We start from the raw sequence: 21393 nt of genomic DNA, 5'->3' as shown, positions 1-21393 counted from the left end.
TTTCAGAGCCTAAAACAGTTCTTGAAGTATACAAAAACTCTGCCAAATTAAGTGACGGTCGTGTGTGGCATATGAGGAGTCGTGCTAAGTTATTGGGTGATGCTGTTGGGGCGAATTCTACTGTACCTATGAAGAATTATTTGTGGCTAGACCCTGTTTATGAAGACACTTTCTCTGGAGCTGCTAACATCCTAGAAGCTGATTCGGCGTCAGAAGATGTTATGGACAATTATGACATCCCGGCACAGGAAGTGGAAGTGTCCAAGGACCATCCGGACAATCTTGGAAGGAATGTAACCTACAGGAGCAGATTGGGTAGAATGATTAAGAAACCTTTGCATTTAAAGGACTATATTGTAAATTAGGATCTGTATTGTAAATTAGTTTACTTTGTATCATTTTCCTTCTTTTCCTTCCTTGTGATTTATGTTTTACTTATTGTTTATTTCCCAAAGGGGGAAGATGTGTTGTGTAATTTAGTTCTTACTTAGAATGTAGAGTTAGTGGAATGTTTGTAGTTGAAAGAATGGAATGGGGAGGATGTGGAGAACTGGAGGAAGGGGCAGTTGGAGTTGACCAGGGTGGAGAACAGGCAGACACTGGTGTTGGCGTGCTTTCTTATTTGAATAAACTACAAGGAAACTCAATGCTGTTTGATGAGTTATACTACACCAATGTACCACACATTCCCAACATCAGCTGTACACATTACCAGTGCCAACATCCATATCGTGCCATAACATTGCCATGCATAGGATATGCTACATGTCAACTACATTTCAGTAGATGTGAAAGATCAGAGACTGGGGCAGGTCCAGATTGTTAAGTGTGCTGCCAGTGCCATCAGAACACCCACTGCCAGGGAAAGGTCTCACCATGAGAATGGATGTAGACGGAGGGTTGAGTAGGACAGGAAGGTGGCAATTCAATGTTTGGCCAAAACCAACACCTAGAAGAGATGATGCTGACAAGTCTAATAACTGAATAACATACATGTGACATGCAGGTGGGCCATAGGCCTGGGAGAATGCCCATCTGAAAGACTGGATCAATGAACAAGAAACAAGCTCACAATGTGAATTCATCACAAGGCAGGCATGTCACATCACTAATGCCACAACACAGACACACTAATTGTACCCTGTTTCATTGCAGAGGACAATGGATCTCCTGCGGATATGCCTGTCCCAGATTACCCTGATGACGAGCTAATAAACATTCCCCAGGAGACCATTCAAAAGGTCCTTGAAACCCTCCAGACCCCATCTTCAGTCGCAAGGAGGAGCACAGAACATGCAGCCATCGCAGAGGATCCACCCACCACCCCAATTGTAAGACCTGCCAGCTCCAATACAGCTGAGGACTCAGATGACACAGGCACCAGCTTTGAGAGAACTGTAGTTGGGGTACAGCGGGAGCTGGCCAAGGAGATGCGGGTGGGGATGCAAACTATGGCAGCCAGCCTAGAGGGGGTGCGTTCGTGCATGACGTCATCTGTAGATCAGGCAGCAGCTATGCAATGGCTAACATCTATCTTGCAGGAACAGCAAAAAAGCCTGAAGGAAATCAGCACAGCTGTAATACATTTGACCCAACACCTACAACAGCAATCCTGTCAACGCGTGCACGAATGCAACATTGAACCCCTCAGGGCCGACCTGGCTGCCTACCATCGTGATGTGGCTGCTATTCTTAAGAATCAGCAGATCCTCCTTGCTGCAGTACTGCCCTTAAGACCTTCACAGGTAGCAGCGACCGGGATGTCTGACTCCACGTCTTGTAACACTGAGGTGTGTGTTGCCCCTTCACAACCACCACCAAGAACAGAGGAGGCAACACACACATCAGAAGAAGAAGACTTGGAACAGATCACCTTCACACGGAAAAGTACCCGGAAGCACTAGTCCCTGCCACATGGCCAACAATTACCAAGGTCCTGCGCTTTATAACATGCCCGTCTTACAACAACTCTACTTAATGACTGTTCTGCTTACCACTTTGTATCTTGTCAGCCTGCCCAGTGATTGTCTCTCTCTTACTCATTGGCAAATCCTGTCCCTCTGCACTGTCTGAAACATCACCCCAGCATGTCAAAAGCATTTCCGTAACCCCTTGTGTAGGATCACAATGTAAGATGTCAATCTAATGGACTCACAATCATGGACAATGTACAGCTAGCACTACAGCACTTTTCAATAAATAGCACTTACACAACAAATCTGTCTCTGGGTAATGTGACATATCAACTGTGCAGTAGATAACTGAAATGTGCCTACTGTCAAATTACGTAGCTTGTCAATACAACTGTCCTGACATTATGTAGTCAGATAATTCTGCACAGTGCCCATGATTGCATCATACTCTGCCCATCCTGAGGGACATAACTGAAGTGAGAAACCATACACCATCATACTGTGTTAGACAGAATAATGCTTCCTCAAGGGATATCTAAATCATCAAATAGTGGCAGCAAAATGTAGTCACCATGCAATACTAACACATATAACAGTGCACACAAATCTAAGCAAACAGTCAACAAACTGCATGAATGAATCTGTCTGAGTTTACATACAAATAGGTACTCATGCTGAACTGTGTCACAAATTATGTATGTGAGTCATGAAGACAAGAATACAAGAGTGCCTACGAGAACTCATCTTATAAGGGTGTCCTTGATCATCACACTGCAGTCAGACCTAAAACTGTTCCCCCAATACCAAGTCTGGAAGCAATGTTTGTGACGTAGAAAACACACTTATCAACAGAAACACATTGTGATCCATATTAACTGTGATTGGTGGTTGCAACAAATGGTTGAAACTTTGCAAGGTAGCCCCGGGGTAGCTGTCAATCTTACAGCTCAGTTGGGATTTGTTTGTAGCATAGGACACAAATGTAATCGAACAACATTCATGTACACTGATTCCAAGCCCAGGATCAAGTAGCATTTAACACATACTGTTAAGGGGTAACTATATATTTATTAAATGCTAATCACAGAAGAGGAAACTGAGGGAAACGTCTTACCTACCCTAATCTACCCTGACTACTCATTACCCACAACTGTCCCTAACTAACCTAAGCTAAACGTACTTATCACATGTAACAAAACGTTCTAAACATCCACCCCCGCCCCCCTTATGAGACGGGACACATGGAGGACAACACATACTAACCTAAACACATACTATCCTATACTAAACAAATATATATATATATATATATATATATATATATATATATTTATATATGTTTTATTTTAAACACACAAGAACCCCCACATAGACCAACACACGCAATAAGTAAAAATAGAAAGAATCAGGACCCCCCCACCCACTAACACTAACTAAACTAACAGCCTATACTAACCTAACACTAAGCCCACTAAGTATAAGAACAAGGAAAGAGGAGGGAGGGGAGGGAATCAAGTCCATATCAAAAAGTCTAGAGGTTGGCCCTCCGGAGGGTCCTCTTGATGGACTTCACACGCCAGTTAATGTGGCGAACATCCCGGCTCAGATGGCTTAACTTGCGCAACACACGGTCCATCTTCCGTTCCATGTTGTGGAATGCTGCACGGTCAACAGATGGAGCTGGGGGCAGTCTGGGTCCCGGTGGAGGAGGTCTGTGTGTTTGTGGAGCCAAGGCCAGTGGGCTGTCCTGCACCTGTAGCAATGCTGGGGCCTGGAAGTCCGGTAGATGTAGGGACAACAGTCCCAGCTGTGGGTGGGGCCATCTGGCTTGAAGTGGTGGTTGTGCTGGTGGTGGCTGTGGTGGGCAAAGTAGGGCCACCCTGTGGGAAGGCCCTCCATGCCCTGGAGGCCCGTTCATGGCGATATAGACGGGCCATCCTTCTGAACCCCGACTCCACCAGCAGGATGTGTTGTTATCTCATGGCCTGCCGCTGGAACTCCCGGACCTGGTCTGTAGTCATGTTTAGAGCCGTGAAGACAAATGCAAATAATCTACATTAGGAACTGCATTGTGTGAAATGGCACAATAAGTCAATCAGACAATACATCTACTGTACTTGTAACAGCTCATATCACAATACAGATCATTGAATGTCCCTGAGGAAGTACATGGCAGGCCAGCCTACAAATGTCACATCACACATAGCACATCCAAAACCTACAAGATGGGTAACAACTGGCATTGACTTGCCATCTGAGTTCTGCCAGTTATCAGCTAACAATCATGCTGCATATCCTCTGCCAATACCTGGGCTACAAATGTCAGTGTATGGAATGCAAAACTAAAGCCACATGGTCTGCAAGTTGTAACAGGACTTGCCAGTATAGTACCCATGTGCCAAACCTGAGAGTGTATACTAGGTTCCAACCAAACAGTCACTTTTTCACATGTATGTGAAACATTCTGGTAGCATCAGTCCTAGGTACCCTATTCACAAACAAATGCCTGTGTTTGAGGGTGGGCGGGGGTGGATAAACAACTATCAATTCCAAACAGGGACACCGAGGAGTGTATAGAAAACTCTACACGTGTTTGGCTCTACACACACACCACAGGTAAGGTCTATCAACAATTAGGAGTCTGCAAACCCTTGACCAAGCATAACGCCACACATGTCAGGAAATGCAGAGCTTGGTAAACAACAAATACTTCCACTACGGCATGACTTACATCAGACACAGAGTTGCAAGAACACCCATGTTCATGATTAGCATGCACACCTAGGCCATTGCACTCAAGTACCACATACTTGTAGCACTACATGTGGAAGTACATGCTGCTAGGAAGTTCTACCTACAGTTTAATAAGTACCTTGGTAAATAGGGAAGCAGAAGTCTTTTTGAAAGCAATTTGATGTACCAATCTGGGAGAATGTGGGTCTCACAGGCTGACTAAATCTGAGCTGACTTCCAGTGCGACTCTTGTTGATACAAGTGTCATCCACATGACTCACCCCAGTACTCACTGTGGTGCCTACAGGAATGGCCTACAATCCCTAGATAATACAATAGGATACGCAATGGCCAACTCAAAACATTTGAGAACCTGTAATCCCACTCATGGAACAAGACAAATGATTGCCCAACGCATCAAACCTTGCTATGCATTCAACACACAGGAGTCCATAACCAGCAAACACATAACAGACATATCAACACTTACTGGAGTGGTCGGGGTCCTCAAATGTAGCCACCTCTCCCACAGTGTAGGGTGCCGTTCCACCTGTAAGGCATGAAAGGAAGAAATGTGCTCCAAATCTGTGCACAGTGCAACCATTTCATAAACATATACAATGTGGAGGCTGAATAAGGAAATGGCAGCCATTCAGACATGATGATACTGCATCTGATATATCACGGCTAACTTGTACATAGCATGGGTCTCCTGTGACAGTTACACACATCTGCACACATGCAGTGGCCCTAACTATTATGTGGTGGCAAACATGCCCCGTCATTAGTGACCAGAAAAAATATGGAGTGTAATCCTCTCATCATGTGCATCCAAGAGACCCATCCAAAGCCTGGTTACTTGAGGACTGCATTACCAGTCAAACAGCCTATGTGGCCATGACACATTTATTACACATAGGTACAATGTACAGAGGGACAGGGACTTTTGTAAGCCCTCATGTTGTTACAGTTTCTTCATTTGATGTGACCCAGCTATGGTCATTTGCATCAACCATGGAGATGTGAACCCATGTGCATACCTTTGGATTGCCATCCCTAATTGGAATGTGGCACAACTAACTCAAACAAACATTTGAAGATGTTAGCTGAGGGCACCTTTCACCTTTGCACAATGTTTTCAAATCCAGATCTGACATGTATCCAAAAAGATAAAGGACCACAATAATCCCTAACATTCATAGAACTTCCGTGAACGACTTCCTTCCACACTCACCAGACTCACATGAGACATATGTCTGGGCCACTTTGCTGTCATCAATTGACGTGAAGCCTGCACTCTTTAGAATCACTACATAATGCAGAAAATGTCAGTCTAGCTATTGTGTCAACAAAGTTAGCCAATATGTTGGTACATCTTTACTTCTCTGGCAAATGTGACCTATATAGACATGATTGGCTCCTATTTTGTTTGGTTGTCTGACACAAAGGCAGCACCAACTTACTTCACGGAAAAGTATCCTATAAGTTTGCTGAGCACGTGCTACCTGACGGCTAGCAATTGTGATCCTTCCCTTAGTGCATCAATTATACCAGTATGTTTCCCCAGTTTTACACACAGTCAGCAACTAATTTTCACTCCTGTGCGTAAAAAGAAATGACTCAAATTCTGTATTGGTGTACAAAATATGACGCATAACACTAGCAACGTCAAAATTTCAGTGCATAAACTGGTTTTTGGGCTTTTTTTCTGTTTTTATGTTATGTTACATTTGGGACACATCAGAGATAGCCTGATGGCACCCACTATGGTGTTGATAGTGTATGTTCACATGTGTGACATCATACTGCAGCGGACCATGATCCGCTACTCCCTTTACAGTATTTTGACGGTTGGCTGACGCACTAGATGGCCATATGTGTGGCCTACAAATATGTATTGCACAATTTGGGCATGTTTGGCATTAGGAGAGGATAGCAATGTGACGCACATATGTACAATACCTCAATCGCTATGGCTCAGTGTGTGTGCAGTGGCAACTAATGTATTTGTTGACCAAGTGTGTGTGCATCACATGATGCATTATTGAACATATGCCTGTATGAATATGGTAACAGCTTCCTAGGCACTTGTTGGTGAATCCCACAGTGAGTCAGACACATGCATTGAGGAAGTGGGTACCATGTAGTTGGCCCAGACAGCCAAAGGTGAACCACAAATGTATGATGACACCACATTTGAGGTCATATAACTGAGCCACAACTCTCCAGTGGCTGTGGTGGACCAGCAGACGAGGTAGCACGTGTCCACATATTTCCAGTGATCAATTGCACAGTGGTGTCTTGTTCATGTGTGTGTTCCAATGTTGATCCTGTATATTTTTTGGGGTGTAATTTGTCACGGTTCGGTCCAGGACTCTTCATGAGTCATTGGCAGCTATTCCTGTATCTACTGAGTATCCTTTGTTGATCAATGTGAGTAAAGTGGATGTGGACATGAGAACCTACATGGGGATGGTCCCCCTGTCAATAAAGACGTGTATTGAGACAGTCACAGGGCAACCTTGGTGTGCTGAGTGAGATAATGTCTCAGGTGTCATGTTCTGGCAGGTGTCATTACAACATTTGTACACAGGTTAGACTCTGCAATTCCCACTGCATCTGGGAACATCATAGCCTCTGTGCTGATTATTTTTGCAGCTATTCACCACACACGGCCCATCAATATGTTGTGAGCAATGTAATTGTGTGTGTGAACTGTCAGGGTCCTGACGTGTGGATTTTTCATGGACATTATCAGAGGTTGCTGGTTCTGCTGAAGGCCCCGCACCCAATCCCTGCATACGGCCCTGGGACACTGTCACACTTTGTCATTCATGCATAAATGAGACCCAGGCAAAGGATGGGACATGAATTTTGGTTTTAACAGAGGATTCAACTCATATGGTACAGTTAAATGGCAGATGATGCTATACAGTGTATTTGGGTATGCATTGAAGAAGCACATGCCCAAATACCCCCCTGATGAATGAGAGGTTTGCTTATGTGAGTGTGGTACATATGTAGACACAGGGATACTTTAGTGTGACTCACAGACAGATGCCAGTCAGGCTGACAGAATGCAGGGTGAATCAGGATCCAGAAACTTGACAAGTTACATAATCAGTGGTCTGACTAAGACTGTTTGGAGGACGAACTAGAGAGTTGACATGTCAAACTGTGTATGTCCTGTGTTTTTAAAGGTGACAAATGAACCCAAGGGCTGTGTTACACGGCTCAATTGGTATCAATGCTTAACTGTGTATTTGACAAAATGGCAACTCCTATGCTGTTCCAGGCATCAGCAGGGGCAGTGCTTGTTGAAATGGGTGGTGTGCATGGAGGTGATCAAAGGTGTGGGCTGCATCTGTTTCTCACAAGTTCTGTAGGTGAGATTTGCATTCTAATGGCCAACAGACATTTTCACACGGGAAGCAATCTACAGGTGCTAACAGGGCTTGGAAACTAGAAGCCAGTGTATTAATTGACCTGACGTCCATGCAGTCAGATGTTCTATGACAATGGCATACCATTGGAAAGGTATTGACAAACTGTGTGTGTAGAGGAGGGAATATCAGGGTACACATCTTACTATTCCAGGGACCTCTTCAGACAGGTGGGTTGTGACCAGGTTCATAGGTGTGTCAGGAGTTAGGAAATGGCCTGACATGTACATGGAATGTCATGTGCGCAATGCATGCCATATGTGTGGCACTTGTGCTGTCTATGTTCTGCTTCTATGGGACTCTAGTCACAGATATTCCTTGCAAATATTGGATGCAGTTGGACCAACTGCTGTCAAGAGTCAGGTCAGGCATTCCTGTTAGTGATGCCAAAGCACATTGACTGCCTCATGTATGAGCCTTGTTTTCCCCTTATTGAGTGATGGTGTCATAGTTGTGTGCCATATGCTGTGTTGGACCTTGCTTTCAACATGTATGTGTGAAATAGTTGTGGTCCTCTGCTATTGGCCTTCAAAGGAGATATGCACATGATATATGTCATTTACAGTGTGTGTGTATGTGACCACTGTATGATACGCATCACATTAGCTCTGGGATTTTCAGTGTCCTAATCGGGATGTCAGCAATGCTCCATGAGGCAACACCCTTATTCCGATAGTTAGAGATGAAGGTGTGCAAAAATGAATAGTCAAACGATGATATGGTGATTATTATAGGTGTTTATTTAAATTAGTTCATAAAGTCGTGATGGTGATTATATTTAAAAAGAAATTGTTCACGATATGTTGCCGCCTCCGTAAACCAGCGGCCGCGTTCTGTAGTTCCCCCTCATGTTGCAGGCCACCATCCTCCTCTTCCTCCTCTTCAGGCATGTGTGGCTCGGGTTTCAGGAGGGGAATGTTCCTTTTTATGCAAGTGTTGTGCAGAATAGCACATGTAAGGATGATCTTATAGACCATCTCTGGGGAATATAGGAGGCTACCACCAGTGATGTCAAGGCACCGAAACCTTGACTTGAGGATGCCGAAGGTCCTCTCGACTATGGTGCGTGTCCTCCTATGTGCGTCATTGTAGGCACGCTCTGCTGCAGTACTCGGGTTGCCAATAGGTGTCATTATCCATGGCTGGATGCCATAGCCCTGATCAGCTGCAAGAGAATATGAAGGGGATCGTGTTGATGTAGCTAGCCCTATTGAAATGACCTTTCATGACAGTAGTTGTCTTGTGTTGTCTGTGACTCTTTTGTGTTATTATGTCGCATCCTAGGCTTGTAGGAGGTACCATCTGCATTGTGTTGTTTCCTTGGCTGAACAAGTGTTTGGCTGCTGACCGGTTGTCAGCAGTATGTTTTGGGATTTGCTGCACAGTGTGCCCTCCCTAGCATTGTGACTTGTGACACAGGTGTCCGTGTGTCTTCACTGGGGGTGAGATGATAGTTCCATACACAGATTCATTTTGACAGTGTTAACACGTTCATATCAATGTACCCTGGACATCCCATACCTTTAGACTTATGCAATGGATTAATTTAATCATCAGTGAGACGCTTACATTTTGCAAGGTGACAATTAGCCAGACCTCTCCATACGTTGTGATCATTGACATCTTAACATTTGACTGTACACTAATTTCAGATGTGTGACAGGTTCACTGGTGACCTAAGAAACACGGCTAGCGGTGTCACGACCTCAGTGTGTCCCTGTCGACATGTTGCTGTTGTGGAGAATGTGTTGTGTGTCCTAGAGGATTGCTGTGCAGTGTGTATATAAGTAGGTTTTAGTACTTACCAACAAGCAGTCCATTGCCATACCGTCCATCCTGGAAGTGTTCATTGATGGTGCAGTGACGGAAGATGTATGAGTCATGGACACTCCCAGGATATTTCGCCGCGATGTTGGTGATCAATCCTTGGTGATCGACAATGGCCTGCACATTGATGGAATGTGTGTGCTTCCTGTTGCGGTATAGATGTTCAGTTGCAGCATGTGGCACAAGGCGTACATGTGTGCAGTCGATTGCACCAAGGACGTGTGGCAAGCCACTAATGAGGTAGAACCCCTGTTTTGTTTCCTGCTGCTTTTGCAGTGTGTTAGGGAAGCGGATGTGGCGGGGTGTAAGTCCAATGATGGCATCCAGTACTTTGGGCAAAAAGGCAGAGAATGATGGCTGTGATATTCCGACAACCAGGGCACCAGTTGTTTGAAAAGATCCACTTGCCAGCATGTGAAGTACTGCCAACAGCTTGGTTTATGTTGGGATGGTGTGGGGTGTCAGCAAAGTGGGTGCCAACCGCGGCTCAATGTTGCGCAGCAGCTGCTGAATGGCCTGCCAGTTCAACCTGTACCTCTGGATGATGTTGTGTTCCCTGAGGCCATGAAGGGTTGTTCTGGGGCGGAATACCTTCTCCTGCCTTCTGCGCTGTCTTTGGGGTCCCTGCTGGTGTTGTGGTAGCTGCTGTTGTAGCTGCTGGGCTCTGAATCTGCGTGCACGCTGGATAAAAATCACCTCCATGTCTCCCTTTTGCTGCTCTGCTGCTCTGCTGTTGCTTCTGTGTGTTCTGAATAAATACAGGTGTGTTTACCCCATTTTAACGCCTGCCCTGACCCAGGCGTTAAATTTTGACGCAAATCGGGCTGTGCGTAATTTTCCAGCTCCGCCTCCCGGCCGTGCGTCATTTTTGCTCGAAAGCATAAATATGGCGCACAGCCCTTTAAGCCATATTTTGGACGGTAACGCCTACCTTGCATATGATTAACGCAAGGCGGGTTGCCGCATCCAAAAAATGATGCACACAGCAGAATTGTGGCGTCCGCGGACGTCAAATACGGGGCAAAGTTTGCGCTGAATGTGCGCCCACATTTTTGACGCACTTTCAGCGCAGACGGAGTATAAATATGCCCCATAGTGCGTAAAAAATACAAAACACTAGAGATTTCCAATGGGTTTTTCTGGCAGAATATAGCACCTGAAAGCAGAGACTTAACAAGCTTTAGCGCACTAGGCTCACAGAAAAAATTCTGTTGTTCACCTCAGGGGTAGAAGAACAGCCCAGGACTGTTCGCGGTTCGTGTCACTGCCATTTTACACGAGATCGACCCTGAAGCGTTGTCCTATGTGGAAGATATATAGCTCACGGATGATGAATTACTACAACATTTAAGAAGGGTAGCCCCCATTGTTGTAGGGTTTGCCGACTTTGGCTACAAATTTAATTTCTAAAAAACAAAAATTCGTCAGCGTCCTGTTTCTAGGATATGAGCTGTCAAGTGAAGGGAAGAGCTTAGCGCCACAATTCTTAGAAAAGTGCGCACAGTTACAACCACCGAATATGATTTAAAAAAACTCCAATCATTATTGGGTTTCTTAAATTTTGGCAGAATCTACATTCCAGGATTAATGCTACGCGCATAAAACCTTTATATGACCTAATACGTCCCGATTTTTCAAATAAATTCTGGACAACTGAACATACCCTAATTGTTAGAGAATTGCAGACAGACATGTTTGCAGCACAACATTTACACACAAGGGACAACAAAACACATTTGGTCATCAGGATAATAGCTGGGCCATCGGTTTCACCTATGTGACATTTAATGAAGGTGAGACAGTCCCGATTGCATACAAATCACATTTGTATTCAGCAGCTGAACAACGCTTTGCTCCCACAGAGAAAATTCTCACTGCTGTACAGATGGCTGTCTTCTGGAAGTGAGCCCACAGGTCCCTTAGCGCCTGCCCTCACCCAGGCGTTAAATAGCGGTGCACATCAGGCTGTGTGTCGTTTTTTAAGGCCCACCCCCCCCTGTGCGTCAAAATGACACAGGAGTATTAGTAAGGCGCACAGGCCTTAAAGTAATTTTTTGGATGGGAACGCCTACCTTGCATGTTATTAACGGAAGGCGGTTTCCCGCATCCAAAAAATTACGCACACAGAGGTTTTTTGACATACGCGGGGTCGGGCGTCATAGTTTAAATATGGGGCAAAGTTTGCGCTGAATGTGCGTCAAAATTCGCGCAAACAGAGTATAAATATGCCCCTAAGTGTGGTGCAAGTGCCATCAGAACACCCACAGCCAGTGCAAAGCCGCAACATGAGAATGGAAGCAGACGGAGGGTTGAGTAGGACAAGAAGGTGGCAACATACAATTTGGGCAAAACCTACACCTACAGGATATGACTGACATTTCCCCAAACTGCCTACACTATATGTGACATGCAGGTGGGGCATAGACCTGGTAGAATGCTAATATTAAAGACAGGAACAATGAACAGGAACCCCATATCACAATGAACAACTAATAGGAAGTCAGGCACGTCACATTACAAATGCCACAACACAGACACACTAATTGTACAATATCTCATTGCAGAGGACGATGGCTCTCCTGGGGATATGCCTGACCTGGACTTCCTTGTTGACATGGATGACGAGCTGACGAACATCAGCCAGCAGACCCTCCAAGATGTCCTTGGAACTCTCCAGACCCCACCTTCAGTTGCAAGGAGGAGCACAGATACAGCAGCCATCACAGAGGAACCACCCACCACCCCAAATGTACGCCTGCCAGCTCCAACCCAGCTGAGGACTCTGATGACACTGGCACCAGCTTTGAGAGGACTGTAGTTGGAGTACAGCGGGAGCTGGCCAAGAAGGTGCGGGTGGGGAAGGAAAATATGTCAGCCATCCTAGAGGGGGTGCGTCTGTGCATGATGTCAGCTGCAGAACAGGCAGCAGCCATGCAAGGGCGAACATCAATCTTGCAAGAACTTCAACAAAGTGTGAAGGAAATCAGCACAGCAGTAAGAGAGTTGACACAATACCTCCAACAACAAACCTTTCAACGCGTGCACAAATGAAATATTGACCCCCTCAGGGCCGACCTGGCTGCCTACCACAGTGATGTAGCTGCTATCCTTAAGAACCAGCAGCTTCTCCTTGCTGCAGTACTGCCCTTAATAGCCCCACAGTTGGTGGCTACCGGGATTTCTGACTCCATGTCTTCAAACACTGAAGTGTGTGTGGCCCCTTCACACGCACCACCACCAATGGCAGAGGAGACAAAACACACATCAGAAGATGAAGACGTGGACTAGATCTCCTTCACTCGTAAGAGTACCCGGTAGCCCTAGTCCCTGCACATGGCCACTTATAACCAAGGTCCTGTACTTTGTAACATGCCAGTCTTGCAACAGCTGCTCACAAGCACTGTTCTCCAGCCCACTGTTTACTTTGTCACTATGCCCTGTTATTCTCTCTCACTACCTCATTGGCAATTCATGTTCCTCTGCACTGTATTACACTTCACCCCAGCATGTCTGATGACATGTCCTTTTGCACTTGTGTAGGATCACAATGGAAGGTGTCACACTAATGGACTCACAGTCCTGGACTATGTAAAATAGCACTACAGCACTTTAAAATAAATAGCACTTACGCAACCATTTTGTCTCCGTGTAATGTGACCCATCAAACGTGAGGGAGATTAGTGATGTTTGCCTCATGTCATTGCCCATAGCATGTCAGTACAACTGTCCTGAAAGAATGTGGGCTGATAACTATGCACTGTGGTCTGGATTGTACCATCATCTGCCCTTCCTGAGGGTTAATTCTGAGGAAAATATAAACTATACAGTATAATGCTGTGTTGGACAGAATAAGGGGCATATTTATACTTTTTGACGCAAAACTGCGCTAACGCAGTTTTGCGCCAAAAAAATTAGCGCCGGCTAACGCCATTCTGAAGCGCCATGCGGGCGCCGTATTTATTGAATGGCGTTAGCCGGCGTTAGCCGACCGGCGCTGCCTGGTGTGCGTGAAAAAAAAACACGTACACCAGGCAGCGCCGGCGTAGGGAAAAATGGCGTTTGGGCGTCGAAAAATGGGGCAAGTCAGGCTGAGGCAAAAAAATCGTCTTAACCCGAATTGCGCCATTTTTTTTTGCCGCCCAGACACCATTAACATGACTCCTGTCTTAGCAAAGACAGGAGTCATGCCCCCTTGCCCAATGGCCATGCCCAGGGGACCTCTGTCCCCTGGGCATGGTCATTGGGCATAGTGGCATGTAGGGGGGCACAAATCAGGCTCCCCTATGCCACAAAAAAAAATTAAAAAAAATACTTACCACAACTTACCTTTTCTTCCCTGGGATGGGTCCCTCCATCCTTGGGTGTCCTCCTGGGGTGGGCAAGGGTGGCAGGGGGTGTCCCTGGGGGCAGGGGAGGGCACCTCTGGGCTCATTCTGAGCCCACAGGTCCCTTAACGCCTGCCCTGACCCAGGCGTTAAAAAGAGGCGCAAATGTGGTTTTTTTTGCCCCGCCCACTCCCGGGCGTGATTTTTGGCCGGGAGTATAAATACCACGCACATGCCTGGGAGTCATTTTTTAAGACGGGAACGCCTACCTTGCATATCATTAACGCAAGGAAGGTGTTCACGCAAAAAAATTACGCTAACTCCATGAACTTTGGCGCTAGACGCGTCTAACGCCAAAGTATAAATATGGAGTTAGTTTTGCATCGAATTTGCGTCGAAAAAAACGTCGCAAATTCGGCGCAAACGGAGTATAAATATGCCCCTAAGTCTTCTTCAAGGGATGTCTAAGCAGAAAAATATTGTCTTCTAATTTTCTTCCAGACAATCTACATATGTGATGTTTGACTCAAATTGTTCCTCACACACACCATCCAGCAGGAATGGATGTGTATGAGTGTACGTACAAATAAGTAACCTGGCTGTACAATGTAACTAATGATAGGTGTGAGTTATGTATACTATACTACATGAGATTATACCACCACTCATCTTATCTGGGTTCACTTGAACATCAGGCTGCAGGCAGACGTAACACAGTGTCCTCAATACCAAATCTGATCTCAAAGTATGTCAGCTTGAAAACATACATCCAAACTTAACAACACATTGGGATCCATAATAACCTTGAGTGGTGGGTGCAATGGATGGGAGATGCATAGGGAAGTAGCTTTGGTGTAGCTACCAATGTGACAGATCAATTGGGATTTGGATGCAGGATGGAACACAAATGCAAATACTAAATTGACACTGTTCACCCATGCCAAGGCCCTGATCCACATGCATATGACACATACTGTAAAGGAGTACCTAAATATTTATTTAACAATAAAAAAGGATACTAAAACTAGGGGAAATACCTTAACTAACCTAACCTATCCTAACTACACATTACCCACAACTGGCCCTAACTACCCTAACCTAAACTTACATTTAACTAAACACTCTAAACATCAACCCTCCACCCCCCCTTATATGATGGGACACATGGAGGACCACGTATACTAACCTAAACACATGCTATCCTATACTAAACAAATATATATTTTTATGTATTTTTTTTATTTTTTTATTTATTCATTTTTTTATTTTGTATTTAATACACAAAAACCCCAACATCATCCCCCACCCACACACATAACAAAAATGTAAAATATCATACCCTCCACCCCCAACCCACTACTACTAACTAAACTAAAAACCTATTCTGACCTAACACTAAGCCCCCTAAACCCACTAATTGAAAGAACCAGGAAAGAGGAGGGAGAGGAGAGAATCATGGGTGAGGGTCTCATATTCACATGTTTGTCCTCCGCAGGGTCTTCTTAATGGCACACACCCTCTTATTTATTTGCGACGCCTCCTGCTGCAGCCTGTCCAGTCTGCGCAACGTCTGTTGCGTGTCACATTGCATAGCACAAAAAAAACTGTGTCAATGACTGCAGCAGGGGTGGTCTGAGTGCCAGTTGTTGAGGGTTGTCCAGTTGGTGGTGCCATGCTTGGAGGGGGAGGTGCAGGTGCTGCGGTCAGTGGTCCTGGAGGTGAGGAAGTTGATGGTCCTGCAGTTGTGGATGGCATCCTTGGTGCCACCTGGGTCGTAGTGGTGGTGGTGGTGGTGCTGGCGGCTGTTGTGGACACAGAAGGGCCCCCTTGGGCAAATGTCCTCCACACCCCTGAGGCCCTTTCATGGCGATAACACTGTGCCATGTGGCGGAACCCAGACTCCACATCCAGAATGTTGCGGTAACATTAGGTACATCATTGTGTGATGTGGCTACTGATAAGAATCAGACAATACATCTAATGTAGCTGAAACAGGCCATATCACCATACAGATCAGATTCTCCCTGAGGAAGTACATGCCAACGCAGCCTACACGTGTCCTATCTAACAGCACAGCAATGCTTTAAAAGATGTGTACCAACTTAAATGATCTAAGCATCATTGTTCAGCCATTAGTCAAGTAACAAATGCTGCAAGTCCTCCACATGTGACAGGCCAACTAATGACTATTTTCTGGATAACAATCAAGGGCCACAAGATCTGTGATTTGTAAATGGAATTGCCAAGATGGTATGCAGTTGCTAATCAAGAGTGGGTATCCTAGGTTTGGACAAGTGATTTACATGTCTGTGTACTACACTTGGACCATCACACCTAGGTACACATTTCATAACCCGAAGCCTGTGCCTCGGGGGGCGGACAAGCAACACATACTTTCAAACATCAAGGACACCCAGGAAGCTTTGGACAGCTGTACATGGGTTTAGTCAGTCCACCACAGGTAAGCAGGGTGTCCAACTAGGATAGGATAGAAACAAACCTTGGACAATCCCATCCACATTTATGTTTGTAATTGCAGACAATTGTCAACATCATTTGATACCACCAATACCTGTCCAACAAGCAGATGCAAGCACACATCTGGGCATGAGCTGCATGCACACCTATAACATTGTACTCAAGTGCCACATACACGTAGCACAACATGTGGAGCTAGATGCTGCTAGGAAGTCAAACATACAGTCAAACATGTTCATTAGTGAACAGGGAGGCTCAAGTCTGTGGGTAAGACTTTGGCATCCCTATTCTGTGAGATTCAGGGTCCGACTTGCTGACTAAATCATAAAAATGGCCCTCTCCTAAATTTTCTTTACAAGAAATTTAACAAATGTCACCTTATTCACATGGCCATGCCTGCAGGGCTGCACTACAATCCCAAAATATGACTCTACGGTACTGATTGTCCATCTCAAATATGGAAAAAAAAGTGAAACTCCAGTAAAGTTATATATCAGATCATGTGCCAGCGCATCATACCTTGCTATGTGTCCAATACACAGGAGTCAATCACACAACAGCTGAAAACACAACACAGAACAGAAATACCAACACTTACTGGATATGTCTGGGTCCGCAAATCGAGCCACTTCGCCAATTGTGTAAGGGGCAGGTCCATCTGTAAAGCATGGAAGGGTGAAATGTGCTCAATGTCTGTGCACTGTACAATACTTTAAAATAAAATTACTGTGTGTGACATATCTGAAAGCCCAGCCTCTCAGGCATGATACTCCAATATACATAGCACTGCAAACATGTATAGACCCTGTCACTCCAGTGAGTGATACACACACATCTGCACACATGCAGTGGCCCGAACTATCATGTGGTGACAAACATGATCCATCAGTTGGTTGCAGACTCATTTATGGAGTGTACTCCTCATCAGTTGTAGTAATGAGGGACATGCAAAGCCACATTTCTGGAGCACTGCAATACCAGTCACTCAGTTATTGTGGCTTGTGCATCAAGGGACAATCAGTTACTGTGTGATGCTCATGTGGGTTGATTGAGGGTCATGATTTATTATGCTTTCTTACATGTAGGGCCTGTGTTGTGTGTAGGTTACATATGCTACATTAACAGTGTACCCTGAGCCACATATGCCCCCTATGACACCATAATGGCAGGAATCCCGTGCGTTACTTGGTGACAAATTGAGGCAAAACATGGATTGGCCATTTATCTAAATTTATACAACAAAGAAATATATGCTGACAGTGTATATTTTGGTCATCCATGACAGAATGCATGGGCACAGTGGTAGTCATTGCACCTGAAATGCGTCACTCATTTCCCTGTATACCCATAATGGGTTTTGGAAATCACAGTTAGCTACATTCATCATCTTACATTTGCCAAGTTGGGAGATCAGCGGGTATACAGCAAACTGTCACATTATGGAAACATGGTTTAGCAAATGTACTATTGTGTCAATCATGATGATGTAGGTTTCAATTTGTATGTACCTTCGAAATGGCAGCAGTCACAGGAATGCTGGTCTTCTGATCTTAGCATACACCCATGTCTGTGATAGGCTCCATACTGGGAAGTTAGTTATTAAACATAAGCTGCGCTAGAGCAGCAGGGATGTACCAAATGTAAACTAGCAAAGTATTAGGGAACTTTATATGTATGATGGAGTTGGTCAGGGGTCCCTTGCACAACATCATGCATGTAATACATTGTGACCATGCATTCGTCGAGTATCCCATGATGACGCCATAACTTATGAGAAGTGCATGACTATAGGTTAACACAGATGGGAAATGCATTCGCTCTGCTCCAGCTATTGTGCCCAAGACCAACTTAAAACACACAGGTACAATGAAGAGAGGGCCAGGGATGGTTGTTATCCCTCAATTTGTATCATTTGCTTCATGTTATATACTACAGTTATGGAAAGTAGCACCAAACATTTAGATATGAACCCGTGTGCATTACTTTGGCATCCATTCCTAATTTAATTGCGGCACAACCAAGTCAAACGTTCAGCCTAAGATATTACCGAAGGTTAGAAAGAAATTGATAAGTATGGGCCAGAATACAGTTCAGACATGTATTCAAAATAATTAGGGAACACCTTAAGACTTTGAATTAGCTTGTGAAAAACATATTTTTCCTGGTACGCTCACAGACCATGTATAAAACATATGTTTGAGCTGCATTAGCATCATATATTGACGTGAAGGCAGCACTAATTTACAAGATCCAGTTGTGTTTTGTAAGTTAGTGCAGCTGTTTTGTCAACAAATGACGGTAATGTGTAGCAATTATTGTATAACTCGGGGCCACTGTATGTTTAAATTGCATTCCACATGTCCAAAAACATTGCCTGCAGCATATCAACAAATCTGCTACTGTCACTCTGAATTGTACTCCCTAATTGGGCCACCAATCACAATACCCAGGTGGTCCAGCAGGTCTTGCTTGCTTGCAACAAGGTCAGCCCAGCGGTGCTTCAGTTGATGGGCGTTGCACGGTGTGTTCAAGATGCGACACTGATGGTTCAACACCTTTTGACCACCGGAGCCTCTTCGCCTCTGTGTGATAACCCTGTATCAGCCTGCCACCTGCTTCTGTCATCAAGGGCAGGAAGTGGCACACCAGCCAAATGAATGCCCCCAGCTCCTCCTCACCCAATCTCCCCGACGTGGCCTACCCAACATGACAGAAATAATAGGAAAAATAAAGGGTACAGAGGATAATAAAGGTAAAGGAGGGAGGAAAATGGAAGAAAAGTAACCCTAAAACAGCCCAACTAGCCCCAAACTAACAATACTCACAAAAGACTCCCAACAGTACAAAGACAAAACTAGACACCAAATATGACAAATAAACACTTACAATGAACTGAGACAATTACAAATAAAACAGATGACAAATAGGATGGCACACAGGAGACAAAAGCACAGTTGGGACAGACACAACTCTAAGCACAGCCACACAGTCTAGAAAAATTAGAGACTGCAGAGTGAAAGTGAAAGTACACCCACTGTACCAATTCTGTAAACATGATACCCTTTTACATCACTTCCTGCCTCAAATGCAGTGCGTTTTTATTATGATGTATCAAAATATTATGACACTTAGGGGCATATTTATACTCTGTTTGCGCCGAATGTGCGTCAAACTTTTTGACGCACAATCGGCGCAAACCCTGCCCCATATTTATACTTTGACGTCCGACCCCACGGGCGTCAAAGTTCCACCATGTGCGTCATTTTTTGGAAGGGGGAACCAGCCTTGCGTTAATTATATGCAAGGTAAGCGTTCCCTTCCAAAAAATGACTTTAAGGCCTGTGCCCCATATTTATACTGTGATGTCATTTTGACGCACAGGAGGGGGCAGGCCTTAAACAAACAGCACCCCCCTGCCACCCTTGCCCACCCCAGGAGGGCACCCAAGGATGGAGGGACCCATCCCAGGGAAGTTGAGGTAAGTATTTTTTTCGGTTTTTTTTTGTGGCATAGGGGGGCCTAATTTGGGCTCCCCTACATGCCACTATGCCCAATGACCATGCCCAGGGGACATAAGTCCCCTGGGCATGGCCATTGGGCAAGGGGGCATGACTCCTGTCTTTGCTAAGAGGTTGGGCGTCAAAAAAAATGGCGCAAATCGGGTTGAGGCCTGATTTTTGCCTCAGATCTGACTTGCCCCATTTTTTTACGCCCAAGCTCCATTTTCCCCTACGCCGGCGCTGCCTGGTGTGAGTAATTTTTTTTGACGCACACCAGTCCGCAGCGCCGGCTAACGTCATTCAATAAATAAGGCGCCCGCATGGCGCTTTGTAATGGCGTTAGCCGGCGGTAAAAAAATGTACGCACAACTGCGTTGGCGCAGTTGTGCGTCAAAAAGTATAAATATGGGCCTTAGTCTGTGCGTCAAATGTTTTTTACGCTAATGCTTAAAAATTACCCGCATCCGTAGTTCAAAATATTTAGCATTGGCAACCAATTTCATGGGGTACAGTGCAGGAATTACCGCTCAGGGCAAATAAATGTATCATGGCTGTGAGTGTAATTTGTCTACGCATATGTGGCGATTTGTGATGCATTTGCATCATAATGTATGTCTTTTACTGGGTTTGGGTCATTTCTCACATTTTTATAGTACATGACAGCTGTAACTATACAGAGATAGGCTGTTTGCACCTGCATTGTGCATTCCAGTGTTTGGGCACATGTGGTAGATCACACTAATGCGGGACATGATACTCCAGTTGTTGTACCGGATAAGCACTCTACGCTGACGCAATATATACCCAAACTTTTGGAATACAAATTAGTATTACCCAGTTTGATCAGGTTGTGCGTCAATAGAGGATAGCAAGGCTACGCAACTTAATACATTAACTTATTGCCTGTGTGTCAATGTCTGTGAATTGGCTATTTAAATTTTAGTTGGGCCTCTGTGTGAACATCACAAGACGTGTTTTCATAAATGTGCTTGTATGCATATGTTCTAAATGTGGATAACCATCAGATGCTAATCAGTGTGGCAATGAGTCAGGAAATGTTTGTCATACACGTAGCAATTAATGTTGTGTGAAATTCCCTGACTTTTGGGACAAAAGCATCTCCCATGACAAACTATGCACAGGATAGAGGACGGTTGATAATGGCGATGTTACA

The sequence above is a fragment of the Pleurodeles waltl genome, chromosome 1_1, assembly GCF_031143425.1.
Source record: "Pleurodeles waltl isolate 20211129_DDA chromosome 1_1, aPleWal1.hap1.20221129, whole genome shotgun sequence".
NCBI classification, from domain to species: Eukaryota; Metazoa; Chordata; class Amphibia; order Caudata; family Salamandridae; genus Pleurodeles; species Pleurodeles waltl.
This window is presented reverse-complemented; position numbering follows the sequence as displayed.